Here is a 24,170-nt window from a genome sequence, read left to right on the forward strand (position 1 = left end):
AGAAAATGAGAAGATATTTTCTGAGCTGGTTAAATTCACACTCTTTCCGTGAAGGAAGTATTTCATTATCTGGACAGGCAGAAACCTCAGGCCCTGTAAGCTATAAAGAGAGCTGTTGCCATCTTTCCAATCATCCTGAGATTTTCTTTTGAAAAAATGATCCAAAGCACCTATTTCTTGCTGGACGTGTAAAAATGGTTCACAGCTCAGAAGAAAGCAAGGGGGAATTGAGGCAAATTATCAACAATATTGTGAAACAGGATGCAGAGGCTTATCTAAAGAAAAACCACTTTCACCACGTCCTTTCTCCCCTTCCTCCCCTAATTCCTACTCTTCCCCAACCCTAATGGGATACCAGAGGGCCAAGAACTGCTGGTTTAAATCTTGCCTGCCTGTGTTGATACTTTAAAAATACATTTTATCCACATGATCATTACAAAAGGTGTAATGTGCTGTAGAGTAGGGTCCTTACTGGGTATGCAATTCCAGTATAGATTACTTCCTTTTTTTAAAATTGCCAATGCACAGTTAGCAGCTTTGAGTATGTTTCATTTTCTTTCCCAGTTGGATTGGAATCCATTTTGAATGAATCATGGAAAAGAGAGAAGGAGGAAAGTGTCCACCCTCAAATGGAATTACTATAGATAATTTTCACATGCAATGCCATCCATAACAAATTACTTCATTGGTCATTGCCCAGATATCTCCTCTTTACATCCCTCCATAAGGACAACAATGGCATTAGTCAGTTCTCTGGCATCTCCTGCTCTGCTACTGCCTTCTTTCCTAAGATCATCCCCAAACTGGACCTTTGCAAACCAACTCGTTCTCCCTAGAAACTGAACTTGCTGCTCCCATTCCCCTTATGCCTGTTCTTCTGATGGCCAGACCCATTTCTGCCTCTTGGATGAAGCATGGTAGCAACAACTCTATCAAATGATTCTTGGGGAAAACATGCAGATAAGGAGACGATGGAATTGCCACTGTCATTTTTACCTTTGCCTTTTACCTTTTTAATTACATTAATACATTAGGTATCAGCAGGGAAATTACCTTTTTTATTTCAGAACATTTAAGTGAATTATGTTTTCTGAATAGTCAAAATCATAAATACATTGGGGTTTTTTTGTTTTAATTACACTAGATTTAAGAACTGGACAATGTATATAACAATCTTCATCAAAAATCGAATGAACAATGTTCTATTTCATATGGGGTTTTTTATGGCAAATTGTCAGAACAGCACACATCTCTCCCATTAGGAGGGCAGTGCATCACTAACTGCTTTTGACATTCCACTGACATCTTACAAGTGCCTAAAAATATCTGGAGAGATCCTCAGCTGGTGCTGATGTTATCTTTGTAAGAGTCAATAAGGGCATCAAAACTACTGGTTGAACAGAGGCACTTCTGTCTGACTGCAGAAGGAAGGACAGGAGAGTCACTGTCATTACATGTGTTTATATAGTACTTGGTGCCATAGAAGAACAAGTACTATTTCATTTTCATTTCAACATACAAACCATATTTTTTAGCATAGCATTTGAATGATGCTACAAAGTAGCATTTTTATTATTCTACAGAATAAAACACATGCATGAAAAGTTTTCTCTCTGCTTACCAGTGCTTTTAAGGAACAGGCATTGACTAAAACCCTGAGTCAAGGACATGCCCTGGGAGCCTGAGGGCTTTGCTTCTTTATAGGCAGTAAGGAGTTCTATTGCAAATATTGTTCTGGAGGACATTACTTTCCTTAAACAGGAGGGCTTTTTTTTTTCTCCACACTTTTAAGAGCATCCAGTCTTAGATAGCCACAGCATTTGTACTCCTTGTGTAACCCAGGAGAACTTTCCTGAGAAAAACAGCCCCTGTTCTAGTTTGGGGTATGAACAAGTCAGGAATTAAAACTACTTTTGAGGGTGAGATGAGTGCATGATGGACATCTGACTGGTGATGGCCTAGTGATCCCAGCTGGATGAGTTGCTCTGTCAGCTGAGCCACAGTGAGTGACAGACATGGTGCCCCCTCTTGAGTCTATTCTCACTGCAAACTGAAATGCTTCAATTGAAACTACTACAAACAACCCACTCAGAAGTTTGATCATTTTTATCATGGCATTTATTCTTTTAATACTTCAGGAAGGGGAAAAAAAAACCAACCTTGTCTGAACATAGGCTTGAATCACTTTAGCTAATAGTTAATTAAACTAAATACCTCCACAGGCATTTTCAGTCTCTCAGGTTCTTATTTCAGTTTAGTTAGTACTCCACATAATTGATTTAAGTGAAATAACCTTGCCTCTAGAAAGGAATATTACCAGACAGTTTTTTGCACCAGTGCTGTGCAGGTCAGGCTGATGCTTCTGCTACATTCTCCACTTGTGCTTCCCTGTAGTTTATAACAGGGGACAGTTGACATGAGGTTACCACTGTGTGATGGTTGGTATTTAATTGTCCTTCTAGTCAAATCTGGCCAGAGGAAATCTTCAGTATTCTTTTTGCTGAAAAGTCCATGACTATTCAGTAGTGTTAACAGCAATCAGGAAATTTAAAGCAAGTACCTTGACTATCTGCTGCTTAGATAGCTGGGTCTTATTACTATAAAAGAAAAAGTAAAAGCAATCTAGCAAACAACATTGCCAAATAATGCTATACTTCAAGAGAAAATATCTTTTCCGCTAAATGTGTACAAGAATCATTATTTAAAGTATCACACCACTCTAGCTGTTTTTTTGTAGTATTTCCTAGCAATATTCAATTACCATGGCACATTAGACCTTGTAAATCAACGCTATTAGCTTTGAAAGGAACTGCTTGTTTTTTGAGAACATTCCAGGCCACAAACACTTTTTCCAGTGAAAACTGAACAATTACAATAAGATTCTGTTTTGATACGAAAATAGGAAATGATGCTAAACTAAAGGGAATGTTTATTTAGAAATTCCAAGGCCATTAATTTATATTAAGAAACTGTTTGTGCTCAGAGACTATAATCAAAAGGTGATGTGAATAATTGATCACAAATGGACTTCATAGATAAGAAGCAAGTGCAGTGCTGGGTGATTGTATAATATATTAACAACTTTCATGAGCAGCTTTTGCTGATTCATTCGGCAGGAAGTGAGCTGCCAAGAGAGATTTCTACAGGAGGAACAATCAACAATATTTTCATATGAAATAACCTCCAGTTACTGTATTGTTCTCACAACATTTGATAATGAATGTTTTCCTGTTCAAGAAAAAAATGCATAAATCACAAAAACAAAGGCAAATCTGGTTTAGTGTTACACTGCTATAAATACACACACAGGCAAAGTAAAGGCACGGTCTGATCAATTGAAAAATTGGAAAACTGGTAAATTCGGAATTAAAGGTGTGGTAAATGCTATTCTTTTTGGAGGGAAAAAAGACACACCTTTATCTTTCTTCTTGGTTCAGAAGCTCACTGGCCATGGCACATCTGGGGTTTTATCCAAAAGGTAGTAATTGGTTTCCATTCAGGACCTCCACAGACACCAGTTCTGAGCCACACTGTGGGCTAACACTGTGCTGGGAGGCTGCTACAAATGACAAGAGAGCTCCGTGTTTTAAAAATTGAAACTGAATCACTGCAGGCAAACCCAACACAGCAACTCACTCACAGCCCAGGACATGAATGTCACCAGGCCAGCCCCACCTGCACACTCCAGAGCACCCCATGGCCCAAGGACAGCTTACCCCTCCAAGCGAGTCAGCCCCGAGCAGCACAGCCAGCCAAGGAGGGCATCCCCACTGCTCCACCAGAGTGAGGAGAGCTGGGGCTTGTGTCACACAATGTGCTCCAGGGATGGTCCACAGTGAGGAGAGCTGGGGTCTGTGACACACAATGTGCTCCAGGGATAGTCCACAGTGAGGAGAGCTGGGGCCTGTGTCACACAATGTGCTCCAGGGATGGTCCACAGTGAGGAGAGCTGGGGTCTGTGACACACAATGTGCTCCAGGGATAGTCCACAGTGAGGAGAGCTGGGGCCTGTGTCACACAATGTGCTCCAGGGATGGTCCACAGTGAGGAGAGCTGGGGCCTGTGTCACATAATGTGCTCCAGGGATGGTCCACAGTGAGGCTGGGAGTCCTCTGCCATCCAGCCCATGCCAAGAATGCTTTGCCCACAATGCCAGCAGGCATCATTCAGCTTTCTTAAACACTTTCATTGCAACCACTGCTACAAATAGAGAAAAAAAAAATACAAATGCCTTCAACTAATCTTAGTTATAACTTGATGTGTGATGGCAATGCCCAAATGCAGTGAATTTGGGAACTCATGGTGGAGGAAAGAACGGGAGAGAAAGCATGTACCAAGGAACTTCTGAGAGTAAAAGATGCTGCAGGGTATCTTACAGACACACTTGTAGGTCCTGCTCTAGCTAGGTACTGGTTAGATGTTATTCACAACCAATTGTGTAGTTCTTTAACACAAACTTTCCTATTGTAAGATTTTCTACAGTACTTGTTCTTAAATGCATGGTAACTAATCAGGGCAGATTTAGGAAACAATCAATCAGAATGACTAAGAAAAGTTTTAAAGAAATGAAGAAGGAAAAAAACAGAAGCCAAATATGTTGGCAGTTGTGGATTTTCATTCAGCACAGACCTGGCAGAGCTCTGGTTCTTTATCATTATGAAACATGTAGCTATTCTCTGATTCAGGAAATACTAATTAGGCAACCATGGAAAGGAAAGGCAACTTTTGCTAAGGAAAAGTGCTGTGTAATAAGCTGTCATGAAATTCCACTAATTCTACCACAAAGTACCGATTATCAAAAACCTGTCAGTCAAACATATAAAAAATATTCTGAAGGACTAAGAGGGTTTTTTAAATTAGAATATCTTGAAATGTTGTGTTCAGTAAGAAAAATCTATTAGCATAACTGGAGTCTGAAATCAAGACAGAGTCTGTATACAGTTAATGTAAATTCAGACTTTAGAAAATGGTTTAAAATATCACACATTGATGCCAAATAAATACTCACACTCTCACTTTTGCTGGTTGATCTCATCCTGAGAACACAGATAACAATCCATTGTAAGATTTAGGCTGTCCTGATAATGTAGCTCATCTGAATGACAACTCAACAGCAAGAAGCTACAGTCTGTTCATCAAGCACTACAGGAAAGACAAGATTAAATAATTAATCATGGCAAAACCCAGTTAGTGGGAATATCAGAAATTTCTGACTTAAGAATCATTGTTAATTACATAAAATATTTGAATCCATTTGCATACTGAAACTTACCAAGACAATGAGGATACTATAAAACAAAATCACAAAAATTTTAGAACAACAAATTTCATTCTACAATGTAAGCAGATTTTGCTAATTAAAGTCCAAATGATGATTTAAATTGTATTTCTCCCTTTGCATACAGCAATCTGCAAGAGATACTAAGATTTCTTAGTATCAGAAATATTATATATTCAGTGGAATTAATTAATAACAAATTCAGATTTTTAACTCATCCTATTTCCAATTATCCAGGAAAGACAATGATATCTGGGTCATGTTAAGAATAAAACAAAAATGTTTTTCACATCAGGCTTTACATTAGGAAGCAAGAGGGATGCACTGAAAAGATTAGAACAGATTAATTCCTCTTTTCATTATCCAGAGAGGTGCATTTATAAGAGAAACTAATAAAAGGCACAGACAATATGCAATTCATGGAGAACAGGGTAATAATGAACCTTCAGCTGTACTGGGAGAATTCAGATTTGCACTGCAAATAGGGATCCTAATAATGTTAGAAAGCAAACAATTATCTCAGAAGACTTGCTAATGATAATTTAAAAAATATTCTTATTTCCTCTTCTGTTACTTTATTACTACCAGATGAAACTGTCCTACAGTTGGATGGCCCTATTATCTCTTTCAAAAATCAACAAGCTGAAATAAAGAATGGTTTAGTATATCTATATGCTCTTATATACACAATTTGTATGTTAGCCATTACCTGCCACCCTCCTCCCCCATCTCTCAGTGTAACATAAGCTTTACATTTACAGTTTCCTTTTCCTCTTAAAGGCAATGTATCATTTTCAGAGGTTATGAGCCCAACAGTGTACATTTTGCAACTTGAAATGTAGCATATAACATTGTCTCCCATGTCTGCTTCAACATTAGGGGAACTTTTGCCTAATAGAGATAAAAAACAATTAAGTCTTCAGTTTTGTGGGGTTTTTTTTAATGCTTAAACTACAAACTTTCAAAAGGAACAGAAGTATTTTCTTTGCCCAAGACAAGCAACCAACAGACTTGGAGCCCACTACACACCACTGCCCAGGCACAATGGGAAGGAAAATCAGCCTTACCTCTGAATTTTCCTGTGTGTTTAAATCAGACACTTAATGATTTTGTTTCAATGTAGGGTTTGAGTTTGAATAGTACTTTAAGCACTGAACTGTCTCCTTAATGTTTGGAGGGGATTAAGTTCAGAGTTCATTGTGTTGTCTGTCATTTTAAAAAGATTAGATAGTTTAGTTCGGCTCCTACTGGCTATGTAAAAGTCTCTGTATTTATTGACTGTCTGGAGTCATTATCAAAGCTTCTAAAACCAATCGACACCTTGTAAACAAAAGTCCCATTATTTTAGTGATCCTGATAAGATTTACATGATACCCACATTTTTGTTATGATTGATTTAACTGTTAGAGATATTCATACTGTAACAGGCTATGTGTGATAAAGGATTACCAATTCAATTAGCAAATTAGGCTTTACATTGGTTTGGGAAATACAAATTTGGAAAAAAAATGAATGCAATCCATCCTAGTCTCGGTCAGGTATAACCTGTAGTTTTGTCTTTGGATCAGGAAAATTCCCAAAGTTTTCAAGTATTCTTCCAGGAGAAAAAGATCCTTTGGAAGGGAGGAAATTATATTTTAAACTTGGGGATCATTCTGGTGACTATTAGTAAACTGAGAAACAATATCATGTGAAAGAGTCTGATGTCATAAAAGAATAGATTTTCTTTCACATAGTAAGAAAGGTGTGCACCGTTAGGCTACTACTATACAATTGTTAAATCACATTAATTATTTATTTTTCAAATAGCTATACAAAAATCAAATTGAGTTAGAGACTTCAGAGTCATTCTCAAGAAATGATTGAAGTGTTTTGGTTGGTTTATAAAGGGGCAAAGCTAAATTACAGGGCTGTCAATTGAACAATCACATTGTAAATATCATTGACAACCAGTCCCATTTCTGATGCCCCAGGACTTCCATTTGCAAGTCAGATGCTCCAAACACAGCAATGGATTGCAGCCTTTGTGAAAGAGAATGATGCATTTCACTGTATTTATTTAGAAGATGGGTTATAAAATAATAAAGCATAAATGACAGACTAAGCAAGTTCCACTAGATTTGAAAAATTTGGCATAGTTTTTATAACCATGCTGTCATAGCAATTTTTTTTTCACTGTTCATGTGAGGAGGTAAGTTAAGATACTCCAGGAGAGGTAAGAGCATTTTTTAGGCCTGATGATATAATTGGTTAAAAAAAACCAGCTTCTCAATACCCAGCTTATGCTGTGCATATCATGGTAGGGCTCTCACATAAACAGATTTTACGGAAAGCCTTTTCCTATTGAACTTCAGCTTACATTGTGCAACAAGTCATTTTTTTGTGGTGATCTGTCTGCTGAACATTTGTTTGCTGACATTTGATAAATACTTGCTACTTCAGATGTTAATCAAATGGTGTTAATAAATCAAATCAGTTTGTTAAAAGCTGGTATGTTGACAGTGCCGACATATCCTGTAACCTATGTCAAAAGGATCAATAGAAGCGCATGGAAACATTACCACTGTGGGACAATATTGATTTTTGTCCTAGAAATACTTACGTAGCTCCTGAACTAAATCATTAAAATCAATGAAAAATCTTCCATTGACTTCACTGGGTGCTGGGTCAGGTATTTAGACTGACAATTTTTGGCTCAGGTACTGGTTTTAAGTTTGCAGGTGCAGAGCAGAATGGGGGCCTGATCCTTAATGGCAAGGTCCAGGCATGTGGGTGATGCAAATTACAAGAAATAGCTCTGGAAACAGCTCCATTGCACAACTTCTCAGGAAATACAAATTTAGAAGGTTTGTGTGATAAGCAAAGGTTTAATCTTCCTCCATTATTACTCCTTCAGTTTGTGTGACTTGGTTTTCCAAACTTAAATCACCTTTTTCATCATTTTGAAACACAATGTTTAAGTAATGCACCTTCCCATTAGAATTATTTCTCAAAGAATTTATGGCCTTCAAGGTAAAGATCTTTGTAATGGGATTACAACCATAACAACTACACAATAGCATCATTAAGGGTACTTCAGTTGCATTTACTTTCCCAGTGCTTGAATTTATTACTAAACTGTAAAGTCTATATTCAGAAAAAAAATATGTTTAGTTCCATTTACAGAGCTGACTTTGCCTGAGAGAGATTAGAAGTAAAATTATTTGAGATAGAATCAAAGAATTCCATCTTTTTAATTAGTCTGTTAAAGGCAGGAGCACCTAAAACAAATATTTAACTCTGTTGTTGAATACTACTGCCAAAGTCATGAAGAGGAAATTTATAGGGAGCTCTAAAGTCACTTGACAATTATTTCCTTGGGTTATGACTTCTCAAATTGCTGTTTATTGCCAATAGCACTACATTTCAACATAAATAGGATTCGTGGGATTAGTCCACTGTCCTGGTAAAGATGTTTAATCTTCACTTTAAATGAAATATGGTAATTGAACTCCTTTCTTCTTGTGTAAGAAGTGCCTTTAAACAAGGCACTGTTTTTATACACGCTAATGAATCTCTAGCTAAAATACCTTTTTGGTCAGAAGCCAGACTTGTCTTGTTACCTGATGCTCTCTGTAAATATAAAGCATGAGGTGAAGAGGGGGAAAAAGGAAGGGAAATGTTCTAATAAGAAAGAAGAATTAACTAATACTACTTAAAATACTTCAATAGGATTAAAAATGAGAGAGAAAAAAAAACTTTGGCCAATAAATAGCTAGTTCAAATCCAGCCAGTTATATGCTTTTTAAAAAAAAAGTAATTTGAACATTCTTGTTTTGTTTTAGTAAGTTTGCTAAACTCTTCCCTCTTTTTTTTTTGTCCCTTTTTTCCTTTTTGGCAGCTGGACTGAAGCCCAGCTTAGTTTAGCAGAGAGACAGGATTACCTTGCAGTTTTACGATGACCACTTGCAAGCAGAGTTAAGGAAAGCTCATCATTCATAATGGGATTTGCTTTTTTCACAGCTGAAACAGTTCCAAAACATCCAGAAAAATAAGGGACCCTATCTCCCTGCCTCCTACTTCAACATTTCTACTGGTTGCAAGATAGCAAGCATTTTGAGATCACTTTAAATAGCTGAATGCATCACTGAGATGCTTATTGTTGGGACCTCTCAAAGTCCCATGCCAATGGCAGTCAACAGCTTTGAGAGTCTCAGAACAATTTTTCCTGAGCCCTTCAATGACCTTAGAAGGGGTCATTGCAGCACCATTTGCAGGACCAACATCTCTCACCTGGGCATCCCCAGCACAACCTTTTCACCTTGGCAGGTATTCATTTGGGGAGGCCTTGTGGGCACAACCCAGCTCCATCCACACATCCAATCTCCTGCTGTACTGCTATGGCCTCATTGTTCCTGACTGCTGGGACTGAGCAGTGGCTTCTGCTATGCCCTGAGACATGCCCAGGTTTTGCAATGAGGAAAACTGATTGTTATAGGTGACAACTGCCAATAAAACAAAACAGACATGACATGTGCCCTGTCCTGGTGCTCAGCCAACATGGATGCAGCCAGGCAGATGATCATGAGCTCAGACCCAGCTGCACCCAGGATACTGGTGTGACCATTGTCACCCAAGTACAAATTTTCAAAGGATCAGAAAGTCAGAAATCCACCACCAGGCACCATTTCCCCAAGAGTGTACTAGGAAGGATTTGCTGAAGATCCATCCTTGTAATCCCTGTCCCTAAATATCCCAGCAGGTCAAAAACCTTCCCAGGGTCTCAGAACAAATTAACCAGGCTCTCCTCCCTCAACAACTTTGCTGAGTCGAGTCATGGGGAAAAAAAAGAAAATATTTTCTCAGTATTTAAAATCCCCACACCCAGCTGTGGGAGATACTCATGAAGAAGGTAAGGAAAGAATCAGGAGAAACATGGTCCTTCCTGTTCCATAAGGAAGTCAAACCTCCTAGGTTGCCACCACATGCTGCCCCAGCCTGGGCCAGGTGTGTCTTGAAGCTGGATTTGGGAATTGTGTGGGTTTCCCAGGCTGGAGGACCCAGTGATAGAAGCAAGGCTCTTCCTGCTGTGTCTCTTCCTAGAAAATTTCATTTTGTACATTATGACAAGCTCCTATCTTACAAAAAATGAATTTTTTAATTTTACAAAAAAATATTTTTTTTAGCTGGAGGGAAAAAAGAAAGCCCTGCACTAAATATAATGAAACTTAGCTAAAGGGACCTGGAGCTCCTGGTTGATGGCAAGCTGAACATGAGCCAGCAGTGCCCTGGCAGCCAGGAGGGCCAACCCTGTCCTGGGGTGCATCAGGCACAGCATCGCCAGCCAGGCAAGGGAGGGGACTGTCCTGTGCTGCTCTGCTCTGGAGCAGCCTCACCTCGAGTGCTGGGGGCAGTTCTGGGTGCCACAATATAGGAAAGTTATTAAGATATTAGGGAACGTGCAAAGGAGTGCAACAAAGATGGTGAAGGGCCTTGAGGGAAAGCTTTATGAGGAGTGACTTGTGTCACTTGTTCAGCCCGGAAGATACTGAGGAGAGACCTCATTGCAGTCTACAATTTCCTGGTGAGGGGAATAGGACAAACAGGCACTGATCTCCTCTCTGGTGACCAGTGACAGGACCCAAAGGAACAGCCTGAAGTGGTGTCAGGGGTTTAGGTTGGATATTAGGAAAATGTTCTTCACCTAGAAGGTGTTCGGGCACTGGAACTGGCTACCCAGGGAAGTGGTCAGAGCACCCACCCTGACAGAGCTCATCAGCCATTTGGACAATGGTCTCAGGTGCTTGCTGTGACTTGGGGATGTTCCTGTGCAGGGCCAGGAGTTGGACTTGATGACCTTTGTGGGTCCCTTCCAATTCAGGATATTTTATGAATCCATGATGATTCTGGCTGGTGTACTTGTATTTACCTTTTGGTAATGGCACAGTAGAGCAGACCTGGTGAGATATTCCTCACTGCACTTGATGGTTAATTTAAGAGTAAATCACTCATTGACAAGTGCCAAGAATTCAGAGTCAAGGATTGAAATGGCATTTATGCAGTTAACCAAGTCTATACACACACTCATCCATCAGTTGTTAAAGTGCTGGACACTCCCAATTTCTAGAGGTCTAGACAGGCTGTAAAAAAGGGAGTGTTTATCAGAGTCCTGGTTTTTATAGGCTTAGAAGCATCATACTCACAAACTGGAAGCAAAGAGATCTACACAAACAGGAGAACCCTCAAAAACCAAACCAACCTCCAAACTCAATTTCTCAAAACAGCTTTACACGAAGATTTTGAAACAATGATTGGTGTGAAGACCATTTGTTACCCACAAAAACACTTGCCTAGCATAAACCCCCACATTTTCATAAATCAGACTGTTCATAACCATACAGGCATAGGTCTTCTATTATAGTTCACCAGATGTGAGTCTGACAGAGACTACTGTCAAGCTCTTAAAAATTGTGGAACTAACTTTGAACTTCTTAATGTTGGTTTATATTCAATATCAAATCTAATCTTAGGACCTCACCCACAACTTCTGTAAAGCAATTCAATTGTTCAGAAACATATGTGGCCTGTGCAACATATCCAGTCGTAACCCAAACCTGTTTGCTTAAGTGTTTAAAGGTCTTGTGTCAATTTTACAATGTCACAACACCTCAGTAACCAATAGTCATAATTTTTTGGCAAACATTCATCTTAGAATGATAAGTGTGCCAAGCACTGAAAGCTACATCATCTTACTCCAGCTTACTCAACATCTCATTTTCTTAGTGCTTCTGAAGTAGCTAGCAGCAATTCCAGGTTCCAGGCTTTGTACCTACAACAAAAATACATAGTCTTGGATGTCCAATTGGCTTCAAGTTCAAAGTAGTCATTCATTCATCATTAAAACATACTGCAATGAAAATTCCTTTGACCTCAACTTCAGCCTTTTTAACTAAACTCCCATGTGCATACAGATAGTCTTTCTTGTAGATAGCTTTTCAAAGACCACATAATATGAAAGTGGACAATACTATGAAAATTTAAAAATAGAATAATACAGTAATTGTATGATGGTAACATATTTCTACAGTCACATAGCTAAGATTCTAAAGATAGCTTAGTCTTTGTCTAATGATGAAGACCAATGACTCAGTGAGTACAGTAGCACTTAATAAGGAGCTTAGCTACTTGAGAATAATTTTAAAAGTCTGGGTTCTTCTTAAGCAGAATGGAGAAATATTACACAGCAATGTTATAATATAATAATTTAAGCTATTACACAGCAATGTTATAATAAACTTTGATACTTGTCTTTTTATAACTGCTGAGGCAGCTGTGATTAATTTTTTTCTGGGCATCTAATTACTTTTAAGGCTTTCTTTGCAATGTGCATTGCTGAGTAGTTTGCTGCAATGAGTTTTGTTTGTATAGTTTGAATTTCTAACTAATGGCATATCCAAGATTAAATGTTTTAATTTTTGTATTTATTTATCCCTTTCAAAAATTTGACTCATGAAATCTAGCAGGATATATTTAAAGTGCTAAGTCATGAAAGAGATAATGTGTTAATAATTCGTTATTCATACCTGTGATAAGTTACACACTTGCCTCCTAGTATCTTTTGACTGGAGAAAGACCATGGAATCTGATGTGGTCATATCATAATAACTGAGGACTCTTGTAGTGCTTAAAACTCCTTGTCAACACCTGGCTCTCTGCTACACTTATTCTATTAATTTTTGTAAATACAAGTTCTAAAGAGCAAAACTTTCATTAAAACTGGCAGGGGAATTGATTCACCATTCCCCAAGGTAACGAGCACATTCTTCAGATCATTAACTGGAGTCAAGGTCGATGAGAAGTTGTGGCTCCCTGTTAGACATTCAGTTATGTCTCACCTTTCAAAAACACTATTCTCCTGTGTATTTGGGAATACAGCTCTCCTTGTGCAGAACACTCAGACTGGGTCATCAGAAACTGAGTAGGTGAGATGACAAGTTGATCTACAGAGCCAGGATCTCTAATTTTAGGGTCAGATCATCCCTTCCCTGCTTGAATTCAGAGCCAGACATGTAGCTTATAGATGCACTGCCCGGCAAGTCACGCTGCTGAATACAAATGTGAATATAGTCATTGCTCAAGATTTGCTAACTTTTAGATCTTAAAGAAAAAAAAATACAAATGTCTTACTGAAGACAGTACATCTTCAGTGAGTCCCTATAAAAGCCCCACTGAAGATGGGCTGTGTAGCACATCCCACTCCAGGTCACCTGGCCAGGAGTGACCCTGTCACAGCACACACACAGAGCTGCTTAGGACTGGGATAATATGTCTCCAGAAACAAACACTACAGCTTGTTCTCCAGCAGGTTGAAACAAGATTAAAATAATGATTTGGGAAACAAAACTAATTCTGTGTTTATTTAAATGTGACAGCATTTTGTTGTTGTTCTTAAAGAGCCCCTCTGTGCTCACAAACAGCTCCAATCACCACAGCAGTGTGGAACCACAGATTAACTACTGTGAATCACAGAATATTCCGAGTTGGAAGGGGCCCACAAGGATCATTCAGTCCAACTCTTTAGTGATTGGCCTGTACGTGGATTAAGCCTGTGATCTTGGCATTGGGAGCACCCTGCTCCAACCAGCTTACTGCTCCTTCGAGGGAAGGAGATACCAGCTGTTTCACAGATGGGTGCCTGAAGCATAGACTGATTGTATTAAATACATCATCCAATATCAAACTGCAAATGAGTGGCAAAGCCTAAAAAAAACTAAACCCAGATTTCACAAGTCCTACCCCAGGATTCTCAGTACAAGAAGACCTATGCTTTGCAAAAGTGGTTGCCTCTGATTTATTTCTGGTACTTTTGGGTTCTGATGAGGCTGGAAATATTCCAGCAAAAGAAGGAAGTGGAGATGAGTGTGAAAAATGAAACAAACACACATGTAACCAAACTTCTTTGGTAACCTTAAGCTTTGTTTAAACTTAGAAAGTTCTTTTCCAGGACAAAGTAATGTCTAAATGAAAGTCTATGACTTGTGATATGAATTTCTTTTCTAAAGCAGGTTAATAACCATACCTAAAAATATGAAAGAGAAGAAAGCAATTTAGGAAGTCAGACATTTGAGGTTCAATCTTACCTTACTGCTGAGCATAATCTTATGGAGCATTGTTGCCCAAAATGTTGGATCTGTTGTCCAGGGCAAAAATTTCCTGGCCTCTCCATAAACTGGATAAACAAATGAGAACAGCAGAAAACATATTGGATGCAACTGGTTTTCTTTTGTTTGCCCCTCTCTTAGCTGGCTGCTGGGTCAGACAGCCATTGCTGCTGGTACATGAAAAGCAGCAGAAAATTGTGGCACAAAGATTGAAAGGGGACTGTGCTTTGTCATATCATGTAGCTGCCACAAGTAGCTAATCTAACACCAAACTCAATGATGTGAGAAAAATTTGGTCCCACATTAAGGTAGACATTTCTTTCAGACTGAGGTGAAGAAGGGCTTCTCTCCTTTGCTCTTACTTACCTGAAGTATTTTTCCAAACTGGTACCACCATAACTGTACAAATGTTGTGGTCTTCTGACAGCTACAACTTCTGTGGGATAGAGAAATCCATGTCTAACAGGGTCATTGAGTAAAAATAGGCACAAACTAAGGTTGTGGGTCCACCACTAGACTGTCTTGTAGGATAAGTTCAGACCTGTTCAGGCATGATGGTTTACCATAATCACATACATCTTGGTAAATATGTTATATTTAATTTTTTTAAAAGGAATCAAATAAAAAGAACTTTAACATTTACAGAAAGACTGTGTGCTGTGCTTTATGTTACCTAGCCTACATTTCTAAATGGGTACAAGGTTCCAGGAACTCAAATTTGTCTATTGGAACCACAGACAGAAATTTACACACATTGTAAGAAGACTGTCTGCATACTCCACTGTAATTGCTTCAGCTTCTAGAAGGCAGCAAATTGCTGAAATAGGTGTTTTTCAGTTTAGCACCAGGCTCCCAACAAGATGAAAACAGCTTGTGGTAAATATAATAGCTAGCAGCCAGAACAATGGCAATTAGGACAACAGCCTAAATCCTGTGGTGGCTCTGGAAAATGTGTGAACGGTCTTGCTAGTGTAGTGATAAGAAGTTTAAATTAACATTCATTAGCATCTCTCGGAGTCCTACAGCATCCCCAAGCCAAGAAATCATTAAGCTGGTTCTTCTTCCTCCTGGCTGACCTTGGTTGGATGTAAGCAGAGTCGACATCACCTCACATGCTTTTCCAAGCCGAGATATGGGACTGTAAATCAGGACAGAAAAACTCCAAACTGGATGACACTAATGCCCCACCGCCCCCCCCCCCCCCCCAAAAAAACAAACCACCGCCTCCAAAAATAAAATTAAAATAAATAACTTTTTAAAAAACAACCAAAGGATTTATATTTAAATGCATCCGCTTAATTTGAAAGATTAATTAGTAATTCCCTTATTTAGACCTTTCATACGCACTTGAGTCTGTGAGTCCACAAGCTATACATTCTCCAGAGACGTGGACCTGCTATACATCCTCAGTGACTCATAGGGTATCATGACCTATTTAAACATTTAAGACTTTATGAATACCAAAAAAAAGTATTTAAAGATGAGGCAGTAGAGTTGTAGAGTGCAGTTGTACGGTAGTGTGAGGTTCCACAAAGCAGAACTACACGAAACTTCCAGTTTTCACTGTGCAAATGTATGTGTGTGAAAAATATATGGCTGATTAGTAGCTGTAAAGTCTTTTTCACAGCACTCATTATCCATGTTGACTAACAAAAGCGGTGTTTCCCTCACCACCAGTGAAAATGGACATATTCTTCATGATGCAACAGTGCACATTTACTTCCTGCAAAGTACTGTTATTTTCGAAGTAAAACTATTTTGAAGAGTAGGACAAGTTTTTTTGAGGTAGGTTCCTGACTTTCACTTTTGCTATATAATCTAACTGAAAGGGGAGAAAAGTTCAACTTCTTTAAAAAAAGTCCTTGGTTTTATCCACTTTCCTGCTTTCTGGCCAGCAGCGAGAGTTCATTCCTCACAAAAGACTGACAAGGCTCAAAATTACAGCACACAGCAGCACGTCCTACGTTTTTCCAAAATTTCCTTAGCTCCACTGAGTGCCAAGGCCCACACCACCCCTTCTGTGGAAAAAGTGGTAGGAGGCAGCGACCAAAGGCAAGAAGACAAAACAAAATGCCTCTTGGGGTTTCCTTGGTAGAGCAAGGCAGAAAGGAACACAGTGGAATTAGAAAACTCGATTATTTCCCAGCTATTCAAGGATTGACGGGATTCTAGCAGTGTCTGCCAGGAGTTGGATCATCCCTGCAGGTTGGGGCTTTGGGGCCCTTTTGTTCAGATGGGATGTCTCCGCTCAGGTCACATTGCTGACTGGCTCCCCCAGCAGTTGCTTGATGGGATTTGGAGTAATCTTCTGATCATGTTCATCAACTAATACACAGTTAGAATAATTGGAAAAAGGAGAAGGAAAAAGCCCTCAATCAGTTTCTGTGTCCGCCTATCTAATAATAACAATTTTTTTTTCTTTCACAGGTGACAAAAGAGACATGAAGATAAGAGAGACTTTTACTTTGTCTTTTACTGCTGAGTAACTTAAATTTTTTTCCTCCCTTGTATAGTACTTGATTTTGCTAATGAGAGGTCATGTTACATCACAGACCTAAGGGTCGACACGATCCTAATTTAATGTTCTCAGGTTTGCATTTATCACATAGTTAAACCACGCACCAGAAGTGTGTGGGAAGGAGCAGAAACGGACCTGAAGCTGGAGTTTCCCAGCCTGGCTAGCGGGTACGGGGCTGTGCAATGCCCGGACATTTATCAGCCGACATGAAGCCAACTTGTGTGGAGCAGAAGGGCCAATACAGTTGAGCAAGATACTGCAAGGGGCGTGGGACAGGGTGGTGTTAAACACCAGAGTCAGCGCAGAGGAGCTGCTGCTTGGAGCAGAAGTATTGCTACACAGTTTGAATAGACTTCCTGTGGCTGCCCTGAGACAACATCTGGCAGTGCAGCCTGCTGTGCTGGAAAGGGAACTCCTCCGGCAAGCCTAGAGAAAATAGAAACATAACCACGAAGGTGGGAGAGCAGGTTCGTAACCTGTACTCAACCTCCTACAGTAACTGTTGTTATTTGTTATAGCCTCATTAAGCTTATTTGACACATAGTTGTCTAGATAACCATCTAGCATTTCAGATTAGTGAGAACAAGAGCCAGCCGAAAATACAAGGGTTCAAAACTTTAGAATTCTTTTTTTTTTTTAAACATAAGCGGACACCCCAACAGTGTACAGCAAGTAAACCCCATCTGAGTCCAGGGTTTTTGCGGGTTTTTTGATTGAAAAAGAAATATTTTTGTTTTCATTGTAGTTTACATAGTAAAAACAAGCAAACCATATCACTGTTTAAAAAAGCGATAAATTTAAAAACAAGAAGTGAAACAGTGCAGATACCTGAAACTACACCAATTCTGGTAGCTTTGCTACACTACCAACAGAAATAGTCCTGTCCTGTTTAGATAGACTTTGTTTTGTTACATGACTGCATATGCAGTGAAGTGATATCAAGTCCTGAGGGTCCACTCCTTTGATGAGTTAAGCACACAAAGGCCCACATTTTGATGCAATCTGATATCATATATTTAAGTCCTAGACAAACTGCAACTGTGAGGAAGTGATAAACAGAACTTCCTGCACAAAGCTGCCTGAGATAACACTTTCCATGGACTGGAAAAAAAGAGACATGATTGCTACAGAACTAAAAGGGAACTGTTCTGCTCTTAATAAATAACCCTTTCTTTTTCACGTGGCTGTTGCAAAAGCCAAAGCACAAGTGACTAAGATTCAGTAAGCTGCGAAGCAATTCTACTCACACATTGCTGAAATGATTCTTTGAGGAACTACACTTAATTCTGAGCTCCAGATCCATGTTCTCCCAAAGGCTTCTGTGCTGCAGCTGCAGCCCTGCAATTCAGAAACCTTCCCAGTTAATATTTTTACTTACATTTTAAAGAAAGTTTTAAAGAAAACTTAACTACAAACTTTAGTCAAATGGAGAAATAAGGAGGGATTGTTTAAAGAATAAGGCTAGATTTGTCTTCTATGAGAGAAAAATCCTGTAGGAAATAGGGTTAATTCCTTCTCATGGGATTTCCTCCCAATTTTGCATCAATGTCACCTCAAACTCCAAGAAATTTTATATATTTATAATTACTTTGAATTCATTTTGCGATTGTTTGAGCAGCCAAGTTTTCCTCACACTGAAAATCGTGGGAGAAATGAGCTTCAAATACACCAGAAGTTGTTTGGGTTTTTTATTAGAATTTAGAAAATGTTTGAAATGTGGAGGTATTTCTTCCTATACAAACTAACTAGAGCACAAAATAAAAACCCATGGAAGTTAAAGGTCCAAAGCACATGCAATTTCTAACACAAAGTATCAAGAATTCATAATAAACTCCTCAAGGGTGAACCAAGACTTGAAAACTTATTATCAAAAGCACAGAGAAATCACTGAAGCCTGGGAGATACTCCACAGGTGTTTCTACAACAGCTCAGCTACTATGCAGATATCTACTCTCACCTCACAGGGGGATGTCCTAGAGGCTTGACATCGAGTCCTGCTTCTGAGGCACCAGAAGGCTCCAGACTCCGGCCATTACAACCTGTTCTTTGTATCTTTGCCAACATTCATCAGTTTTGTGCATTTCTTTTTAACCTTCTGTTTACATCAGTTTTCTTTGAGGAGCTCAGCCCATGTTACAAGTGAGAGAACCAACTGCAATATAATAAAAATCAATCAAATGCTACCTATTTTTGAAACATTAAAAAAAGTTTGATAAGCAATAAGGGAAGCACAATGATTGATTAAATTAATGTGACAGCTTTCTGGTAATATTCTCAAGGATTTGCCCTGTACAGAGTTTCTTGACACATGAAGAGCCATAATATCATCATTTCTTCTGGTCCCTTTTGTACCCCACACGCTGCTGGCTGGGCCTGCACCTTACCAGGGTGCATGCAGCCAGCTACAGTCACAGCAGGGCTGAAGACGCTTGTGGCACAACCATGCTGAGCCCAGGCAAACCAAGGCAGAGCTATACAGGGCTTTCAGCCTATGAAACACAAAATTATTAAAAACAAAGCACCTTTTCAGCAGCCTTTTTATTTGTCCCATTTCAGAAGGCTGGGTTAGAGCAGAGCCACACCAATGGGGCACAGCCCTGGCAGTAATCCGTGCGTCAGGCAGGGAGGAGAGGAGGAGAATCAGATTTGACTCTGGAGAAATGGTAAATGAAAGCACAGTCCAGTGATTGCTGATAACTCTGCTGTCGGGGTATGTGGCTGCAGAAAACGGCAGCCTAATGATTCTTTCTCTGGTAGCCTCTTAGCCACACACCTGAGCAGAGAAACAAATGCTATGGTTCACTACAGGCCTCCTGTGATTTATGAGACAGTAACTATGATAGTGGCAGCAGTAAGTTAAAAAAATTAAAATAAATAATAAAATACACAAGTGCTTGTCAATTTAGGCCTTTTTCCATTGTCTCTTCGTTATATTAGAAATATAGAAACTCACTCATTTTGAATCTAATTCAAAATTGATTGCTTTCCCTTTCACCTTGCATACTTGCTAATTTTATTCTGAGCTCTTGTACATTCCCTTCCCTGGAGAGATTTCTCTTGGAGATAAATTAATCAAATCAGTTAGATAAAAATTTATATGTTTCAGGTGCAAGTTGTTTCTGAATTAAAAAAAAAATACTTTTATTAGGGAACTCAAGGGCTGCTTATTCACTTGGGAATTGTGGTAAAAATTATTGAACAAACATTTTTATCATTGTCAAAACAAGTTTCATTTTCATTATACTAAGTTATCTTGAAACCAATATTTAGTATAACACTTGAGTGCCTAGCTTATTGTTACTTAGATAGCCCAGTGATAGGTACCTTAGAAAGAACAAAAATAGGCAGTGACTAAACTTTAAGTGGCAAACATTCTCAGTCTCCTCCTCCTTTACTATGAATACAACTGAAAATCTTCATATTGGTGGTAATCTCTTAATGGGCTTGAGTTCTTTATCTTGGCTATGAATTAATTATTGATTTTTCAACTGCAAATACAAGCCTGCCATGCAGACACTTGCCTACAGAAAAAGCGCTCATCTGATGTGAATCAGTGGACAGAGGAATATTATGCGTCAGCAACTGATCCTTAAAATAAATAAAATGTCACTTAAATATTGTAAAAACAACAAACAAAAACCCATTTGATTTTTAGTTTTGCAAATGAAACACCGTGCCAGCTGAGACATAACAAGTCTCAAAAAGCTCTCCTGGGAATGTTTATATTGTGTTTCTATCCAGATTTCATATTTGCTTTGAATTGTGACAACAGTTTGACCGTTTTCATGTAAAAAGTTTCCTGCCTTTGTCATGAAAGGCGCTTTTCATCAATATAGACAAGAGTCATAACAGGAATTCAGGAATACTGCTGCAAACTTTACAAGCACCTGCCTGGAAGTGTCCGAGCTCCAGTCCCACCCCTACATCCCCCCTCAGCCCATGTCTTCAGCCAGTGGCAGTACCCTAAATTCCCCTGAGAGAAAGCAGAGAGCCCCCAGACCCAAACACTGCTGCTGCTGCCCCTCTGGGAGGGGCAAGGGATGGGCAGGAGGCACCGACTGCATCTGCAAGTGGAAGGACAGAGACGTGGGAAGGACAGGAGAGCTTGGAGCGGGAATCAGTGCAAGGATGGCAGAGAAAGGGCTCTGCTAAAATGACCTTGGGATGTCTGTCTCACACCCCAGCCCAGTTTTGGTCAGCATTTGCAGTTGTGTAGGTGGTTCTTTCAGATATAATTGGACAGAGGATTTCAGAATGGACCGTAACTGTCCTGCTAATCTTCACTGCACATTTCAGATCTTCAGAGCCACTGAAAATGCCACAGAAACACTGATAACATTAAGCTAACTATGCTACCAATTACAAAAGATATGTACATGTTTAAAACTTTGGGGGAAAATATTACTAGTTTTCTGTTCTAGTATGACAGAATAAGAACTTTTGCCGGTGTGCTCAGATCCTCCTGCAGTGTGAAAAGCAAGCTGTACATTTTAAAGAGGTTTTTATGTACCTCAATATACATCCTTGTATGCATATATGGAAAAATCTCAGAAAAGAACTCTGACACATACTTGCATATCAGTTTGTATTTTGATTTTTCACATTGAACACCTTAGAACAGTTTGATATTTCCAACACAAACCCCCAAGTCAAGTAAACTATTAATGTCCCAGTATCTTGAAATATTTTGACTTTCCCTTATGGAAAATTCTACTTAAAAGATAAGACCATGCACAAGAATGAAATAATAGTGATCAGGCAGAAGTCACTGTGTGTTTGACTAAAAGAATTAGTTGCCTCAAAATTCCATCGCAGTGAAGATAAATCATAAAGTATGGTTGGCCTTTTAGGTTGTTTTAATTGAGCAGCAAATAGACTGAACTTCCTTTTTTTTCAAAGTGTAGTCAAATAGTGATTATGCAAAATGTACAATTCTAAACAGCTAATTAAGCAGCAAACCCAAATCTTTACAGATGAATAAGTTTATCTAAAAAAAGAGGAAAAAAAAAAAAGACAAAAAAAGCAAGCCAGAAAACCTGTGTCTTGTGTACAAATATAGGTCATCATCGGTACAAAAGAGTCATCAGCTTCTCTAGCAATTCATCTCTCTGCAGAGTTTTATCTGTGCAAAAACCAGTGATCTACAGGATTCAGTATATTTTTCTGTCAGAGCAGTCTCTGTCTGAAGCTCCCAGGGGAGACACAGTTTCCTAATCAAGAAAACCATCAAGAAGCTAAAAGAATAATGCAAACTACTGTGATACAACTCAGCTTTTCAGTATCTCTGTTCAGGACTAAAACCTAATTACATCACACCAAAGAAAAGAAAGCATCTCAAACTTTTCCAAAGGTCATTATTTAACATGACCCATGAGTTGTAGGTACCTTCTTTCCGTCATATACACACAGAAAAAAGAGCAAAATATAAAAATAGGTCTGAATAATATTCACATACTTTGGGAGACATGGCAGGATCTAATAACTGCATAGTAAAAGATTATTTTGAACTTTTTTCTTGAAGTAGACTAGACTTCTAGGACCATGTAATTCCACTGGGTTTAAAGAACTATTCAGCACAATGCAAAAAGCATACCCCAAAACTGATGTATTTGTCTATGCTTCCTACGCAGCGACCTTTGTAATGTTATCATAGACTTACTCTGGTAAAGTCAAGAGTAGTGGCAAAATTTGTTTTCCATGCCTACTTGAAAAGTCCTGGGATTCTCTGGACATTAGTCACTCGAGTGCAATTTCTTTAAGCTTCAGCAAAAAGTTACCAACTGTCATCTTGTAGTACTTATTTTGAAACCTGAAGAGAACCTGAAGTGAATCAGTTCTTGGTCAAGCACACATTAGTCCGTCACAGAAGGTTAGCCCCTCAACAGTGTAATTTAATGCCTTTAGCTGCTCATTATGCACACTAATGGACACACTAGCTATGAGAAAACAGCCATCACTACCCAGGACCCGTTTTAGCAGGAATAGCATTTGCAGTACTTTCTTTTTAATCACATGTGGACTGTTTCTTTCCAGCTGCCATTATTGTAGGCAGTTGTGTTCAGAGCTGAACAAAAACTAGCAAGCTGCACAGAAACAGGCACCAAAAACCCTTACTTGCTGTCTCTTACTTTGAGGGAACACATCTTGTATGGATTAGGACACTTAGTTACTAAACCCATTTTATCAATTTCATTTTCAGAAATCCTCCAGCATTTGTTTACATTTCTCCACATTTACATTTGTTTAATGGTGCACTACTTTATTATGCAGGTCATCCATTGCTATTGGAATTACATACACTTCTAAACAAAAAAAAAAACAAAAAACAAAACAAAAAAATTAATTCTGAAAAGAATACTTCTGTAATCAAAAAAAAAAAAACAACTCAATTCTTTTCCCATCTTTTACGATAGAAATACCACTTTGAATAACGGGCACTATTGCTAGATCTTTACCTTAGCAGCCAGGAATGCTGATTCAAGTTCTTTGCTTATATTATCCTCTTATCTAGGAGTGGGGTCTTCAACAGTACAGAAAACTATGTGAGACATTCTTGATACTCTATTTAACTTACTTTACTGTGTCTCCAAAGTGTTAAGTGAAGTCTGTCACTGTCCCAGAAAAGTTCCTTTACTCTGTGGCTTTGACAAACTTATATAACCTATTTATCTTCCAGTTCACCTGGGGATTACAGAAAACCTCAACTGAGTCACAGCTTTTAATGAGCTTACCCAGAGCACAGGGCTGAGATATCAGGATTGCTCCTCCTCTGCAAGGCCATGGCTCAGACAGGGGTACAAAGACAACAGTGTCAGAGCACGAGCCAGTCCTGCTTCCCTTCTCCCTCTAGCCAGACAGCCAGGAAAAGGCTGACTATATGATTTGTGTATATCATTGTTTCCTAAACGTGGTGGATCACTGACTTTCAGCTAACCCACAACATCAAATTTTCACCTGTGCTGAAGGTTAAGATGCATGTTTAACAAACATTGCGAGGTTACGCGCCTCCAAGGGGCTTGCTCCAGGTAATGACCTGGAGAAGCTTTGCTGAAAATAAGATTTCCCAGCAAATTTAAGCTGAGCTGAGTGCCTGTCGTGACTGAAAGATGCAGCCCTGTACCTGCTCAGTGTTCTTAGCATGCCTCTTCTGAGTATGAGCAGTCAGGAAACCTTGCATCCAACTAGCTCAGGGAACTTCTGCTGAAAGCTAACCTGAAAAAATACAAATAAAGTG

At 39.0% G+C, this 24,170-nt stretch overlaps 2 long non-coding RNA genes across 2 annotated transcripts; both read right to left on the minus strand.

The window, feature by feature from the left end:
* Positions 1–1,818: 1,818 nt before the first annotated feature.
* On the minus strand, positions 1,819–24,170 carry LOC131580063 (uncharacterized). The gene is made up of 3 exons (XR_009277813.1): positions 24,057–24,170; positions 5,009–5,142; positions 1,819–4,197 (listed from the first exon to the last, which is right to left on the minus strand). It is a non-coding gene; the product is annotated as an uncharacterized LOC131580063 (long non-coding RNA).
* LOC131580064 (uncharacterized) lies at positions 14,785–19,083 on the minus strand. The gene is made up of 3 exons (XR_009277814.1): positions 18,894–19,083; positions 18,184–18,274; positions 14,785–14,854 (listed from the first exon to the last, which is right to left on the minus strand). It is a non-coding gene; the product is annotated as an uncharacterized LOC131580064 (long non-coding RNA).

The sequence above is a fragment of the Poecile atricapillus genome, chromosome 6 (assembly GCF_030490865.1).
Source record: "Poecile atricapillus isolate bPoeAtr1 chromosome 6, bPoeAtr1.hap1, whole genome shotgun sequence".
NCBI lineage: Eukaryota > Metazoa > Chordata > Aves > Passeriformes > Paridae > Poecile > Poecile atricapillus.